Here is a 17,773-nt window from a genome sequence, read left to right as displayed (position 1 = left end):
TTTACAGTTAAAATTACTAATTCTGTGTTTCCTGCCATCGTATTATCCCCAGATTATACTTTTTTCCCTTGACCCCCCTGTTCCCCCTCCCCGATATTTAATTTACAGACCCCCCTTGTGATGCGCAACCCTCCCTCTTTTTTTTTTTTTAGGATCCCTCCCCCCTCCCTCCAAGTCCCTTCACTTATTCTCCTTTTCCTTTCCCCTTTTCCTCTCCCCCCTTTTAATGAGGTGAGAGAAATTTCTCTGAAAAACAAATATGTTAATTATTTACTCTTTGAGCCTCTTCTGATGAGAGTAAGATTCACACAATGATTCTCCCCCTCACTAAGTTCCCTCAGATATGGTGTATTTTCTATGTCTCTTCCTGGGATGTAGTTTCCCTCTTTTTATCACTCCTTCCCCTTTTTCTGAACCGACCTCCTTCCCTTTACCACACCCCCCTTTTTTTCTTTTATATCAGTAAAATCAAATTATCCTTGAGTATTTTTTATATACCCACAAGAGAGTTACAGTTCTCAAGGGTTCTGTGTACCTTTTTCTGTTTCTCTTCAGTCTTGTGGATGTAGATCAAATTTTTTGTTTAAGTCTGGTTTTTTTTCTTAGAAACATATAGAATTCCTCTGTTTCATTGAATGACCATCTTCTTCCATGGAAAAAGATGCTAAACTTAGCTGGGTAGTTCATTCTTGGTTGCAGTCCTTGATCTTTTGCCTTTCGGAATATCAGGTTCCAGGCCCTTCTATCTTTTAATGTGGAGGCAGCCAGATCTTGGGTGACCCTTATTGTGGCACCTTGGTATTTAAATTGTTTTTTTCTAGCTGCTTGCAGGATTTTCTCCTTTGTGTGGTAATTCTGCAGCTTAGCCACAATATTCCGTGGTGTTCTTTTTTTAGGGTCTATTTCAGAAGGAGTTCGATGAATTCTTTCCACATCTACTTTCCCTTCTGTTTCTATTATCTCTGGACAGTTCTCTTTGATAATTTCCTGTAAAATAGAATCTAGGCTCTTTTTTTGGTCATAGTTTTCTGGAAGTCCAATAATCCGCAGATTATCTCTCCTAGATCTATTTTCCAGGTCTATAGATTTTCCCAGTAAGTATTTGACGTTGTTCTCCAGCTTCTCATTTTTTTTGTTTTGTTTGACTGATTCTTGGGTTCTCTGTGAATCATTCATTTCTATTTGTTCCATCCTGACTTTTAAGGAGTTATTTTCTTCTTTCACAGTTTTTAGTTCTTTTTGTAAATGCCCAATTTCGTTTTTAAATGAATTATTTTGCTCTATTGAGTTTTTTTTCATTTCCCTAATTTTTTTTTTTGAGAATTATTTTCTTTTTCCAATTCAGAAATTCTATTTTCTTGAGACTTTTTTATCTTTTCCAATTCAGAAATCCTACTTTCCTGTGTTTTTTTAACCTTTTCTAATTCACTAATTTTGTTTCCCTGCATCTCCTGTGAATTCTTTATTTTTTCCAACTCCAATTTCAGGACGTTGTTATTCTCTATCATAACTTCCCTTTCTTTTCCCCATTTTTCTTCGATCTCCCTCAATTTTTTAAGAGCTTCTTCTAGGAGAGAGTTATGTGATGGGGGGCAGGAATCGTTCCCCTTTAGGTTGTTATCTGATTCTCTGATGTCAACTTCCTCGGGCTTGGATACCCGCTCTTTCTCTGTATAGAAGGAATCTATGGTTTTTCTAGCTTTTTTGCTCATACTTAAAAAAATCTTTTGGGGTCTGTCTCTGGGGTAGGAAATTATTTACTTCTTTACCAGCTTCCTCCCAGACCGGATGGATGCAGCGGCCCCTGCGCCTGAGCTAAGAGAGAGCTCTGGGAGAGAGTTCCCCACCCCCTCCCTGGAGGTGCCTCAGAGGTGATTAGCACTACTGTGCTTCGAGGGCGTAGAATAGTGAAGACAGCACGAAGCCCAGCCTATGTGTCCAGGTGGGGAGTGGATGTCTGCAGCAGGTGACGTGAGAAGCCCCTGTGCTCAAACTGGAAGTGTCTGCCAGAAACCGCGGTCCCTAGTTCAAAGGTTCTGCTTCTCTGGGACTTCCTGGAGCTGAGTTCCACTCCCTCCAGCTAAGCTAGGCAGTGTGTGTTGCCTTGGGCCGTATCCACCCACTTGTCAATCTCTTAACTATTCTCAGGTGGTAGCTGAGGCCACACCCCCTGGTGCCGAGTCTGTTGAGTCACCCCCAGGGTCTGGGGAAAATCTAATCTGAGTTTTAAAATATTTTGGCTTTCTCTTCTGAACTGCTAAATAATTAGCAGAGAAGAGCTAACAGCCTGTGCCAGATTCCTTTACCTCAGTGGCTTCTCTGATCCCAGAGCCCTTCCCAGCGCAATGGGCGCAGTGTGCCCCTACCCCACCGTCTGTGCTGGTCTTTCTTATTCCTCCCCTGAGAACTGACCTTTCCTGTTGAAACTCCAGATTCTCTTCACCTGGTAAGTCGTGCTTCCAGTCCTTGTGGTATCTATCAGTCCTGAGCTAATTTTGAGACTTAATTTATCTAATTGGTTGTGAGGGAGTGAGGACGTTCACTGAGTCGTGTGTTTCTTCTCCGCCATCTTGGCTCCGCCCACCTCGCTTTGCTTTTTTACTCATTTTATTTTAAAAAGCTCTTGGGGTCTGCCTTTAGGTCAGGGAGGCTCCAAGCTTCTGCTACAGAAAAGGGACAGAGGGATAGTGGCTGTACTGAAAACAGGCTGTAAATAGGCTGTGAAGAGCAGCTGTGATGGGGAAGAGAGACTGCCCTGTGGAAGAGTGGCCACACTGTGGAGAATCGCTGTGCTGTGATTGTTCTGAGTCAGTCCTGGTGGTCGGTGGATGTGGCCAGGTCTTGTGAAACTCTGGCATTTTGGGGTACACTCTACCTTTTGTGTTTGTGTAACTTTTCTGCTGATCTACTGCTTTGCAAACAAAGCAGAGCAGCCAACAATGTGATAGAGTCCTCCCCTCAAATTCTCTGCCTTGGAGACTGCATCCCACCCCTGATCAGTATCTACTGGCCTCTGTGTTCTGCCACCTTGCCTTGGCTGGCCTCTTTACTGCCTGATCAAGACATACTTTTTCTAGCGATTTTCCAATTATTGTCTGCTGGTAATTTCTTGTACTCCCAATATTTGTGGATTCTACCAGTCAAGCACTATTTCAGAGGCTGAATTTTGTAATCAGTTGTGAGGGTAGTAAGGGAGCTCCGATTGAAGCATGTGTCCTCTCTGCCATCCTGGCTCTACCCCCTGGTATATGAAGTTCAAAGAAAAAAATTGATATTTTTTTGTAAAATTATTTTCAATAACTAAAAAATACTGTCTATCAAATTTCATTTATGAGACCAATATTTTCTTGATATCCCAACTAAAGAATGATAAAGCAAATTTTTAAAAGAAAGGGAAAAAAGGAAAGAACTAGAATATTAATGTCACCAATTAATATTGATGCAAAACTTTTAAATAAACTCAAATTAAAAAGATTCCATCAATATGTGTAAAAATTGTACCCTCTATCTATAAGAGTAGTTCTAACACTGAAATATAATTTACCTAATAGTGCAACATAACCAAAATTGCACAATTTTATAGATGGACAGAAAAGTGTCTGAAATAATATGTCTTAGGCTCATTGATAAAGTACTTATAAAAACCTTAGAAATCATAAAATCAACCCTCTAATTTTAAAGATAAGGAAACTGATTCCAAGAGAAGTTAAAGGATTTGCTTAAATTCATAGTCAGGAAATGCAGAAATTTGATTACAACTTATATCTTTTAAAATTAAGTTTCATGCCCTTTCTTATTTATATTGAAAACCCCAAAAGTTAAAGCAAAGAAAGACTACTGCAAATGGACACAAACACTTATATACATACACACTTACATACATATTATACATATATATGAATGCATATAAATTCTTCATTTTCAGTCTTTATTTTTTAAAGTATAGATTATTTTACTAGATGCTTGTTTATTCATTTTTATTATTCTAATATATATGTTGGAATTCATTTAAAAATTCTATCAGAGAACTGACACATATTTTACATTCTAATATTGTCATATTTTTATTATTAGACAATCTTTTCTTTTTGGACTCTCTGCTCTACTATCTATTAAATGGTATTGAACTGAATTGGCCATTCAATAGGAAGTTGGTGGATAGGTAATCTTTTTGAGAATGTCAAGCTTCTTATCCTATGAATCAATGAAAAAAGAATCCAAACATTTATCTTGTAACTATTATATGTAAGGTCTTAAGTTAAAGTGATTCAGCAAACTTTAAAGCTAAAGATATTTCTGTTGGGTTGCGGTGGGGGGGATAGGAGTGAAGGCAGAGATTTTCAGAGTCAGATGATACTAAGTTGCTCTTTAATGAAAAATAACCCTAAGGAACCCCTAAGTATTTAAATCACCCAAATCCTTCACTTTCTGCCAGAAATTTTTGTTCTTTACAATTTCCATGATTAAATGCTAGAATTAGACTTTTTTTTAATAAAGTCATATTGAATCTCTACTAGTCTACATTTTTTATGTCTCAAATTAATTCAGGAAGTCATATAATTACATTTCTGAGATATATACTTTAATTTCAGGCTTAATGCTGAAACAAATCTAGGACTGTAATTTTTTTTTTCCTCAAGGAAAATATCATAAAGCTATTCTTAATTGAGCTTGGACAGAGTCTTGTAAGGAGGAGACAGGGGAGAAGAAAGTCAATGGATACCCTTTTTTCTGGATGATAAAGATGGGCACAGCACAGGTCTGAGGTCACCACTGGAGAAGACATTGAAGGATGGACTGAGAAAAGGAGTTTATCTCAATGCTCCAAATATGTCACGGACTTCTTCTTTCTTTTCTTTTTTTAATATTCAATAGTATTTTATTTTGTTAACTATTCCCCTCAAGTACAATTAAATCAGGTTCAGTTACACTCAGATGGCTGACATTTCTAGAATTCCTTCATTTCACAGAGAATCCTTATGAATTCTGTTATCTTAAGTTTTACAAGGCATTTTCCCTTCATCTCCATTTGATAAAATTTGGCATGATTGTTTTTTTATTATTATAACTTTTTATTGACAGAACATATGCCTGGGTAATTTTTTTTACAACATTATCCCTTGCACTCACTTCTGTTCCAACTTTCCCCTTCCCTCCCTCTACTCCCTCCCCTAGATGGCAAGCAGTCTTATACATGTTAACTATGTCCTAGTATATCTTAAAATACAATATATGTGTGCAGAACCAAACAGTTCTTTTGTTGCACAGGGACAATTGGATTCAGAAGGTAAAAATAATCTGGGAAGAAAAACAAAAATGCAAACAGTTTACACTCATTTCCCAGTGTCCCTTTTCTGGGTGTAGCTGATTTTGACCATCATCGATAAATTGGAACTGAATTAGATCTCCTCATACAGTATCGTTGTTGAAGTGTATCATGATCTCCTGGTTTTGCTCATTCACTTAGCATCAGTTCATGTAAGTCTCTCCAAGTCTCTCTGTATTCACCCTGCTGGTCATTTAAATTTTTTTTTTTTATTAATTATAGTTTTTATTTACCAGATATAAATATGGGTTATTTTACAGCATTGACAATTGCAAAACCTTTTGTTCCAATTTTTCCCCTTCCTCCCCTGATGGCCAGTTGACCAATACATATTAAATATATTAAAGTATAAGTTAAATACAATATACGTATATATGTCCAAACTATTGTTTTGCTGTACAAAAAAGAATCAGACTTTAAAATATTGTACAATTAGACGGTGAAGGAAATGAAAAATACAGGCGGACAAACATAGAGGGAATGGGAATTCTATGTAGTGGTTCATAGTCATCTCCCAGAGTTCTTTCGCTGGGTGTAGCTGGCGTAGTTCATTACTGCTCTATTGGAATTGATTTGGTTCATCTCATTGTTGAAGATGGGCTCATCCATCAGAATTGATCATCATATAGTATTGTTGTTGAAGTATATAATGATCTCTTGGTCCTGCTCATTTCACTCAGCATTAGTTCACGTAACTCACTCTGGGCCTTTCTGAAATCATCCTGTTGGTCATTTCTCACAGAACAATAATATTCCATAATATTCATACACCACAATTTATTCAGCCATTCTCCAACTGATAGACATCCATTTAGTTTCCAGTTTCTGGCTACTACAAAGAGGGCTGCCACAAACATTCTCTGCTGGTCATTTCTTACAATTATAATTATATACAATTATATTCCATAACATTCATATACCACAATTTAACCAACCATTCTCCAATTGATGGGCACTGATTCATTTTCCAGTTTCTAGACACAAAAAGGGCTACCACAAACATTTTGGCACATACAGGTCCCTTTCCCTTCTTTAGTATGTCTTTGGGATATAAGCCCAGTAGGAACACTGCTGGATCAAAGGGTATGTACAGTTTGATAACTTTGTGGGCATAATTCCAGATTACTCTGCAGAATGGTTGGATTTGTTCACAACTCTACCAACAATGAATTAGTGTCCCAGTTTTCCCACATCCCCTCCAACATTCATCATTATTTTTTTCCTGTCATCTTAGCCAGTCTGAAAGGTGTGTAGTGGTATCTTAGAGTTGTCTTAATTTGAATTTCTCTGATGAAGAGTGATTTGGAACACTTTCATATGAGTGGAAATAGTTTCAATTTCATCATCTGAAAATTGTCTGTTCATATTCTTTGACCATTTATTAATTGGAGAATGGCATGATTTCTTATAAATTAGAGTTAATTCTCTATATATTTTATAAACGAGGCCTTTATCAGAACTTTAATTGTAAAAATGGTTTCCCCATTTGTTGCTTCTCTTCTAATTTTGTTTGCAGTAGATTTGTTTGTACAAAGGCTTTTTAATTTGATGTAATCAAAATTTTCTATTTTGTGATCAATAATGATCTCTAGTTCTTCTTTGGTCACAAATTCCTTTCATCTCCACAAATCTGAGAGGTAAACTATACTATGTTCCTCTAATTTGTATATGATCTCATTCTTTATGCCTAAATTATGGACCCATTTTGATCTTATCTTGGTATAAGGTGTTAAGTGTGGATCCATGTCTAATTTCTGCCATACTAATTTCCAATTATCCCAGCAGTTTTTGTCAAATAATGAATTCTTATCCCAAAAGTTGGGGTCTTTGGGTTTGTCAAACACTAGATTGCTATACTTGTTGACTATTTTGTCTTGTGAACCTAACCAATTCCACTGATAAAATAATCTATTACTTAGCCAACACCAAATAGTTTTGGTGACTGGTGCTTTATAATATAGTTTCAGATCAGATACAGCTAGGCCACCTTCATTTGATTTTTTTTTTCATTAATTCCCTTAAAATTCTTGAACTTTTTTTCTTTCATATGAATTTTTTTTAGGTCATTAAAATAGTTTATTGGGATTTGATTTTTATGGTACTAAATAAATAGATTAGTTCAGGGAATATTGTCATCTTTATTACATTTGCTTGGCCCTTCCAAGAACCCTTAATATTTTCCAATTATTTAAATATGACTATTTTTGTGGCAAGTGTTTTGTAATTTTGCTCATATAATTCCTGACTTTCCTTTGGTAGATAGATTCCCAAATATTTTATGCTATTGACAGTTATTTTGAATGGAATCTCTCTTTGTATTTCTTGCTGTTGGATTTTGTTGGTGATGTATAAAAATACTGAAGATTTATGTGGATTTATTTTGTGTCCTGCAACTTTGCTAAAGTTGTGAATTATTTCTAATAGCTTTTTTAGTAGAATATCTTGGGGTTCTCTAAGTATATCATCATATCATCTGCAAAGAGTGATAATTTGGTTTCCTCATTACCTACTCTAATTCCTTTAATCTCTTTCTTGACAGTTATTGCTGAGGCTAGCGTTTCTAATACAATATTGAATAATAATGGTGTTAGGGGTAACCTTGTTTCACTCCTAATCTTACTGGAAAAGGTTCCAGTTTATCTCCATTACATATGATGCTTACTGTATGTTACTGTCTTCTAAATTTGGTACCAAAAATACAATCTTGGTTACTATTCTCTGGTTCAGGAGAAACCAATCCCTGTGATTGCCTTACTCATTAAATTAGCATCACCATAGAGTCAGAATATTTTGTGAAGTGTAAATTTCCTCACCAAACATAACAAGACATTATGGAGATACAAAAATATGATAAACCCAATTTTAAAAACTTTCCTGATTTACCAATTAGTGTAATAGCCAATCAATTTTTATTATGCTTTTCCTGTGTACAAGGCATGGAAACATAATAAATACAATAATCTCCAGTTATAAGGATCTCATTTTCTTAGAGAGAGATAAGCACACATATAAATATACACAGAACAGATATAGATGAAGTACTTTGGAAGAAAGGTGGGAAGTTGGAATCAGAAAAAATCTAAGTATAAAAGAAAATACTATGTCTTAAAGAAAAAGAAAAATGCAGTGAGGCAGACATAGGGAGGGAAGACTTTCTAGGCAAGGTAACAACTAGCAAAAAGGAAAGGAGGAAATAGATAAGCACATCTGTTCAATAAATGCCAGTGAAGTGACATACATGAAGAAGTGAATAGAGAACTAATCTCAAAGACAGAAACATGTAACTTCATTCTCCCCTTGACACATGGCACTTTGTATCATGACCCCGATATGTTTTGAACATACAACCTTCTAATCTGGAATCAATCATGCACAAGGAGTCATGGGATAGACCTTACATTAAAAAGTCTATTCATCCTCATCTATAGCTTGCTACTGGTCTCAGATGAGTCCAGAGAAGAAAGTGATGATGGTGACTTTGCCTAGCTTTGCCTTAGATCTAATTTACTTGCAAGTCATGTCATCACCTTCTTGATATTAGGTTTTCTTCAAGAACAAAAGATAAACAGCAACCTGTGACACATACTGGCTATTTGACCTTGGGCAAATAATTTAACATCTCAGTGCTCTATGCAACTCTTGAAAGCAAATTGCAGGGAAAGTATAGAGGGTTATTCCTCATCTTGAGGGTTTTTTTATATCAATAAAGCAATAAGATTAATCTCTGTCCTTAAAGTTTAAAAACATATCCTATTTAGATTAAACTTTAAACAAATTGAAAAGCATCTAACAAAACCTGACAATTCTTTGAACTTTTTTTTATTTCTATCAATGATATAGTTGCTCAATTCACAGATTATATATTTAATCAAGATCTCAAACTAGTCCATATTTCATCAATTATATTTCTTGAGGAATGAGTATGTCACAAAATATTTCTAAATCAGTGGAAGTGTATTGTTCAGAAATACCCTTCATAGAAATACCCTTCATAGTGTCAGATAGTGTATTGTCAGCCTTTAAGCTGAGATGAGAGTAAACATTAATGTGGCAAAATTTATTGGTGGGATTATCCTGAAGAAAATTGTGAAATTGGAAACATTTGCCTTTAGGCTTCTGTCTTTTCTTTAGTGGTTACAAGCATTTATTTTTCCCTTTCCCTCTCTATTTTATATCCTCGATATCTAGCATTATCCTTACAGATCACCAGTTCAACACTTTTAATACAATGGAAGGAAACTGAATTTCCTTAGAATAGAATTTGTCAAATACTCAAAATCACAGATCCAGTAAATAGTAGCATTAAAACTTGAACCCAGGTCTGAAAAAATGCCAATATATGATTAGCTCTGTTTTCATCCAGTTACCAGAAATTATTTTGCTATTTCCTTTCTCAGTGGAATTCTGATTTTAGTAAAGAAAGGAATGTTTTGAGACCAAAATCAACAAATCAAAATGCATGTAGCTATCCATGAATTTTGAAGCACTATGACTGAAGATCAATAAATCAGTCAATAAAACATTAAGTCCCTAATATGTGTTAGACACTGTGCTAAATTCTGGGTATACAAAAAAGTTTAAAGGCAGCCCTTGCCCTCAAGCTTACATTATAATGTGGAAGACAACATATGAACAAATATAAACAAAACAAGCTATATAAAGTATAAAAATTGATTAAAAGAGGGAAAGCACTGAAATTAAGAGAGATGGTGGAGGCTTTTTATAGAGTGAAGATTTTGGTTGAAGCTTAATCATTAATGTGATAAATCATTAATCAAAACCCTATTCTATTTCGATCAGTATTAATCAATTTAATATGATTCCATAGCGATTGTATCAGTTTTGATAGTAAGCTTCAAAGCTGTGAACTGCAGACTACAGATCTACTTGCTTAACTATAGAAATTTCACTGGATGGAAGACTTCCATCCTCATTTTGACTTATTATGGTGACCAAGCCCAGTGTTCCATAGGTGACTTAATTGCATGGACTAAAGTCCTTCAGCTATTTTTATTGCTCCTTTATCCCTTTTCTTCCCTCTATTGCCCAACATGGGGGATAGGACCATAAGCACATAGCTAATGAGAGACTGGTTGCTGGACTATGGCCTGCTCATCTACTGGCCTGTTGGCCCATTTGTATGTTTTGGTATCCTCTTATCAGACAAGTCTGCTCATTTGTTTGGTAAGATCTTCTGAAAGGTCATGATAGGACTAGACTAGATATATACTAAATCATTTTTCAGCCAATGAAATTCTGTATTTTAAAGAGACCCTGATGGAAAGTCAAGGGCAAGATCTCTTCTCTCCATCAAACAATCTGGCCTGTTATACCTGCGTTGTCCTGGTACCACGCACTATAAAACTAAAAGCCTAAAAAAAGTGAGCATGTCAAATCATGAGAGAGATCCAAAATGAACCATGGATCATTTAATAGAGTGTCATTGGGTGAGAACTTTGCCTCAGTGTTTTTTCTTGCAGATAGCACAATTTAACAAATTCCTATAAAAACTAGAGAGATCAGTAGTTGGAATGGAGGAGATAGGACATTCTAGGAATGGGGTACAGCCAGAGAAAATGTTGGAAGTCCAGAGATGGAAGAAATATTTAGGGACTTTAAGTATTTCCTGTCATAGAGACATTTAAATTTTAACAGAGTAGTGCTCTAAGATTCATAATAGTCAATGATAAAATTTGAGCCACCACTGAAAGATGGTAAGAAAAATTTTTCAAGGCAAATAGTCCTGCCCAGTGCTCTTCAAACCACAGAATGCAAATGATTAGCTTCCTATAAGATAATTCCTGCATATTCAGATTGGAGCATAGGATATTGGAGGTAAAAGATTTTAGAGTCATTTGATCAAAATTGAAATTTATTGTACAATGGGAAAAGTGAAGCCCCCCAAAGTGAAATCACTTACTTGAGATTCTATAGCTAATTCATGACAAAGACAGAACTAAAACTTAAGTTTCTTAACTCCCAAGCCATTATTCTTTTTATTATACTATAATAAATCAGCTACTTAAATCATTTTATGTGAGAAACTACTTTTCCAGGGAATAAAATTAAATTAATTGGGAATAAAGTTGAGTTGGAAGGACTGAAAAATCTGAGACTTTTCTTACATAAAGATGCATTTTCTAGAACAGGATAGAAAGTTATCCAGAGAATTTATTAATAGGATGAACACTGATACATTTAATAAAAAACATGCTTCCTTGCCTATTCTGTCAGGAATTTTTCTAAGAGGAAAAGTATTATACTTGGTATACATGATGTCTTTTAAAGTTCTAACATCATGGTTGAGCCACTTCATGGATTCTTGTCAGCTTAGTTGACTGATGAACACTTCTTACTCCAGGCCAAAAACTTGATGATTTACATCTCTTTCTTTCCTTTTTCAAAATCTTTCCAGGGTTTTCTACTCAATAATAAATACGTAGCTTAAGGACATCAACACTTTTTCTTTCTCTTTTCTTCACTGCAAGCTATGGTACCAACTGACATGTCCTTTACCACCAATGACTCCTCATTAGCAGCTACTGGCACTACTTCTATATCTTTCTAGAAAATTCATCTCACTTCCCCACTGCTCTTCAGAATGTTAACATGATCCCTACTGATAACTGAATTCCTAATTCTTTGTCAAGGGGAAGTTTGTTGCAGTAGAAAATGTGCTGAACAATAAATCAGTTTTGAACAGAAAAGATGAGGAATGAAAAAGAGCCTAGAAGGAGCTTTATGAATTAAAGTAAAGCAATGATAATTCATAGAAATCATAGAATGGAGACCTTAACTAAAATAACTTGAGAAAAATTAAATGAGAAGAAATAGACTAAGGCTTTTCATAGAAGTGTAGAATGTTATTATGATTTACCCATTAAAATTTATTAATTTTAATGTAGAGGACTACTATGCAAATGTAGTTGTTGGGATTGATGTTCAATGTTAAAATTGTAAAAAATTATGAAAGAGGACTCTAATGGAAAGTAAAGGAAAGTAGAAGAGAGGAGAGGAGAGGAGAGAGAGGAAAGAGGAAAAAGGAAAGAAGAGGATGAGAAAAGAAGGAAGGGGAAAAGATTAAAAAGGAGGAAATAAAGAAAAATGTCGAAGAAAAAATGATGGGAAAAATGTGAGGAAATCAAGGAGCAAGGAAGAAAGGGAGAGTTGGATTTAGAGTAAAGAGAGCAGGATCTAAGCACAATCTTCACTATTTCCTAGCTTTGTTATCTTTAACAAAATGCTTAACTTCTCTGCACGCAATAATTCCACTTGCGAAAAGGAAACTATAAGATTAATACTAGATTCTTCATTGGACTATTGTAAGGATCAATTTAGGTAATAAATTATAACATTTTTAAATAGTGAGGTGCAGCATGAAAGTGAGCTTCTTTTTTTATGGAAGAGTAAATATAAACAAGTTAATTGACCTGTTAAGCAAGTCAATAACAGATTCATCTTTATCTGAATTTTTTACTCTTACAGCTATTGATCTACAGCATAGGCAAATGAACTATTAAACATAAGATTACTACTAAAATACTAACTGAGATATTTTGAAGAGTTAATAATCAACTAATCCTTAAATTTTATACTTCCATAGTCATAAACCCTGTGTATTTTGTATCATTGTATTCAACCTATATTGCAAAATTCTTTGTAAGACTATGTCAAACTATACCATTGTTTATTTCTAATGCTATTCACATAGTATGCATATGTACACATACACCATTTTAAAATTTATTTTTCTGAATTTATGAGGCAGATGATAGTGTGTGTGTGTGTGTCTGTGTGTACATGTGTGTATAGATTTCCCAGCATCATTTTTCTGCTAGGTTCATAATATTCTTGGCTTAGCTGTCTCTCATTGGAAATTCCTTCTTACTTAGATGAAGTCATAAGAATAATTTGTGTCATATAGCAGTCTTAAAAAGTCATAATAGAAAGAAAATAATCAGCAAGCATGTTTATCACCTGTGACATCAAACAAACAACTATTTCTCCTTCAACCTTCCATGTCCAGGAATAAAATCCATTAGTCCTATAAGAAGCTATAATTCTAACTGTGAGGCACACTCTTAGCCACAGGGCAAATTTGCACTTTTCCTGAAAATGCAGTTCTTTACTAGAATGCTTTTGGTTAAAAGTATATAACATCATTCCCAGAGTATCAAAGGCTACCATTTCAGAAAGAAGTTAGGGTAATACATAAGTTCCACAGCAAGGATCCTGAGTAGCCTGGTTCCTGGGGGTTAGGCAGAGGGGGAGAGCCTTCTAAAAATAAAGGCGTATAGTTGGAAAAGCATGATAATGATAAAAGGATTGGAAAAGAATAGAGAGAACAAATTACAAATGATAGTAAAAGAATATAATTATTAATGTTAGGGGAATGTTGAAAGATATGAATATTACCATTCAGTTGACAGAGTTGTGAATTTGTCTAACCATTCTGGAAAGTATTATTCAATTTTACTAAAAAGAAAGAATGAAGTAAAGAAAATTGTCAAAATATCCATATCTTTTGACTGAGAATGCCATTATCACACATATGAAGTTAAAGACTGTAAAAAAAAAGTTGAGGAATAAGTAAATAAACAGCTATACATGAATATAATAGAAGTTTTACTAGACCAAAAAAAAAAGTAATACTGAGAATTTGGAGAAATGTGAGAAGACAAACTAATGCAGTGTGAAGGGAAAAAAATAGTAAAATGTTATATACAATAACTATAGTATAAATGGAAAATTAGACTAGCAACAACAAAAAACAATCTGAATGCCATCTAATCATAATGACAAAATCTGCAAAAGAACTGAGAAAATGTATCTTTCTCCGTTAACAATTAACATTAACAATCACAACAACAATAACACATCATTTAAATAACATCTATGCTGTTCTAAGTTTTGTTTTAAGTACTTTGCAAATATGGTCTCACAATTCTAGGAGGCAGAGGTCATTATTATCTCCATAGTTATCAACAACTCTCTTTTCTTCCCTGGATCTTGGTTTCTCCATTTATAACATGGACATTTTCCAAGGTCTTTTCAAAATTGATCTTTTAAAATAATGTCATATAGCTTCTTTTGAGTAAATGGTATACACTCTCCAAATCCTTTACCTTTCCCTCAAATTTGCTAAACACTATTCTCTCCTGTATGTAAAGAATTTCTCATGTCACTGTTCTATTTAGTGTCAATAACACTGGATTTGCAGTCAAAGAATCTAATTCAAATCCCAACTCTGCAAATTATTACCTGGGGAAAATTCCTCTTTAATAAAGAACTTGAACTAAATGGTGTCTAAGGTTCCTTACAACTCTATTTATATTCCTTTATCCTAGTTTCTCCCTATTAGTATGTTTCTTGAAGGAGGGGCTAACTGTCTTTTTGCATTTATTTGTTTTGTATTCACAGTTCCAAGTGCTTAAAAATGTTTATTTTCTTTCTTCTTTGTTTTCTTCCTCCATGACAGTTTTCTTTAAAGAATATCCTATCCCTACCCTCCACCCCCAGGGATAGCCTCATATCTGTGTCAACCTGAAAGATTTCAGTACTAAAATTTATAGAAAAAATATTAAATTTTTCACATTTGTTTCCCCACAACTTTTATATTTCCAATATCTTATGAACCAGTCTCCTCTATGTACACTCAATGAAAGGATCTGTACCAATTTAACTTTTAAATCCTAGTATCATACTATGTAAAGTTAGTAACCTAAATGCTATTTAATGATGAAAAAAATGATCTATTTGGAATTTTTTAGATTTAGAAAAGCTTCAAAGGACAGGAGTCTTTATTCCAGAGATACCATTTCTTGCCAGGGGCAAAAAGACAAATGAAACATCATCCTTGGGTTTTCTTGACTGTATGATTAAAAAAAGAAATAGAAATAAAGGAAAAGTCTGGGAAGGACTTTCTATCTCATGATCAAATATATAGAAGGAATTTGATTTGGAATATAAAACATAATAAAACAATATAAAACAAAAAACTCTACCACTTAAACCTTTTATATAATTGGGGTTTTTTGGTTAATCCTGATGTAATATTTGTTAGACTTTGAAGACTTGGTTCAAGATGTACATCCCAATGATGTGTAATGATGTGATGACCATGAAGAATTCAACTCACAGAATCTCAATTTTCTTTTCTAGAAAATAGAAATAACACTTCTATTTTCTTTACCTAACAAAATTATTATGAAAATATCAGTGTGAAATTCTACATGCAAGTTAGTTACTTATAAGAATTATTAATCAGTCATGTCTGTATTAAAGTCCTTTTTACACATACTGCTATGTGACAATGAATTGATCATTGGTCTCTCTTTTTATTAGGCAAGTCTCTAAAATTATAAGTTAGCTAACCTGTCAGTTTACTCGAATCTTATCACTAATTGATTACAATTTCAAAAAGATCAACCCAACACTTAAATAAAATCAAAACGGGCATTCATGATTTAGGCTGAAAGGATGATACAATAAATAAATTAGAAAAACAAAGATAATTTACCCATTAGATCTTTGAAGAAAGGAGGAATTTGTGAACAAAGAACTAAAGAACATTATGAAAGGCAAAATGGACAACTATGATTATAATAAATTAAAAAGGGTTTGCACAAATAAAACCAACAGAAACAAGATTTAAAGGGAAGTACAAAGTTAGGGAAAACAATCTACACAGCCATTATTTCTGATAAAGGTCTCATTTTTAAAATATACAAAGAACTGTGTAAATTTATAAGAATCTAAGTCATTCTCCAATTGATAAATTGTTAAAGGATATAAACAGACAAATTTGAGATGATGAAAATAAAACAATCTATAGCATACTAAAGAGAAGGAGGTGATGATATCTTCTATCATCTCTCACAACAACTTATTTCATTTCTGGAAAACTTCAATTTTACAAAGTTATATGTGATAGCAAACCTAGATTGACCTTTTTGCATTGCTCCTGGGTCTGTCCCATGTGGCCAAACAGAACAACCTAATCCTTCATGCATAAGACAACCCTTCAAACATTTAAAAGATCTACCCTAACTACTTTATATGTTCTCTTATCTAGGATAAACATGCCCAGTTGCTTCAAATGGTCCTCAACATGGACCCCAATATCATAATTACTCTCTTCAGGACACTCTCCAACTTGTAAATATTCTATAATTTTGGCATTCAGAACTAAGTACAGTATGCCATATGAGGAACATCAAAATAATTGTACATTAGGCCGTGTAATTTGAACAAACTTAGCAATTAATTTGGTAAGGGTGAGATGTGGGAGAGGGAAGAGTTGAGGATGACTAAAGCTGCAAACTTATACAACCAGAATAATGATTTTCTCCACAGATATTAAGAAGTTAGAAGTAATGATGGATTTACAGAGGAAAAAAAAGTTCAGTTTGCAACACATTTGAGATACCAAAGACATATCCAGCTCTTAATGCCAAATAATCAATTGCATATGTGGTTATTGTACACAGGAGAAAGACTATTTCTAGATGTATAAATTTGGGATTCATCTGCATAGAGAGTGAGGTTAAAGAGATACAGAGAAGGAGAGAGAGAGAGAAGAAGAGGGAGATAGAAAGGGAGAAGAAAGAAGGGGAGTTCTAGGAGAAAATTTAAAAATTGAGGATTAACATTTTAAAAAATTTAGAAAAGAGCTTTACAAGTCAGTACCACTGAAATTAAATAAATTAATTAGGGAGGGTAGGTTTAGAATGAAGTGATGAATATCCATTATCATATTCTTAACTAAATTTGGAAAGGATAAGTTAAAAAGAGGTAAGATAGACAAAAGAGCACAGACTCCCAAGAAGTCATGCAGACACAGAAACAATGAAAGAGGTGAAACTGGAGACAGAGAGAAAATGTATTAATAAAAATAAATTCAAAGAACTAGTGATTCAGCTATGGAGAGCAGTGAGTTGTTGAAGAGCCTATTGAAGAATCCAGTGAAAGCAAAACAAAGTGGTGATGTCAAAGAGGAAGGAAGGAGGTGAGAGTATAAAAGTTTAATCAAAGAAAATGCAAGCCTTAGAGTTATATTTTAAATGTAATTGAATTGTTTCCCCAAAAAAATAAAGGTAAAAGGAGAAACAAAATTACAATATAAAACTCAACACTTTGCTGCCTAATAGAAACACATTGAAAATATACAAGCATATAAACAGTAAGAAAGAGGAGGCAAACTTTAAAGTTCTTAAAAGAAAAGCCAGACAAATTGCAAGAGAAATTTATATAATTATAAAAGTAGTAGGATAATTTAATATTTTTGTTTGAGTTACTTTTATCCAAGGGAAATATAAACAAAATAACAGAATGAAGTGTTGAATGAAGTAGATGTGACTTAAGACAATTTCTGAATGGAAATATTAAAGAATTCATAATCCTCAGTACCCAAAGGTAACTTTACAAAAGTTGAATATGTGCTAGGAC

This window comes from Sminthopsis crassicaudata, chromosome 3, assembly GCF_048593235.1.
Source record: "Sminthopsis crassicaudata isolate SCR6 chromosome 3, ASM4859323v1, whole genome shotgun sequence".
NCBI classification, from domain to species: Eukaryota; Metazoa; Chordata; class Mammalia; order Dasyuromorphia; family Dasyuridae; genus Sminthopsis; species Sminthopsis crassicaudata.
This window is presented reverse-complemented; position numbering follows the sequence as displayed.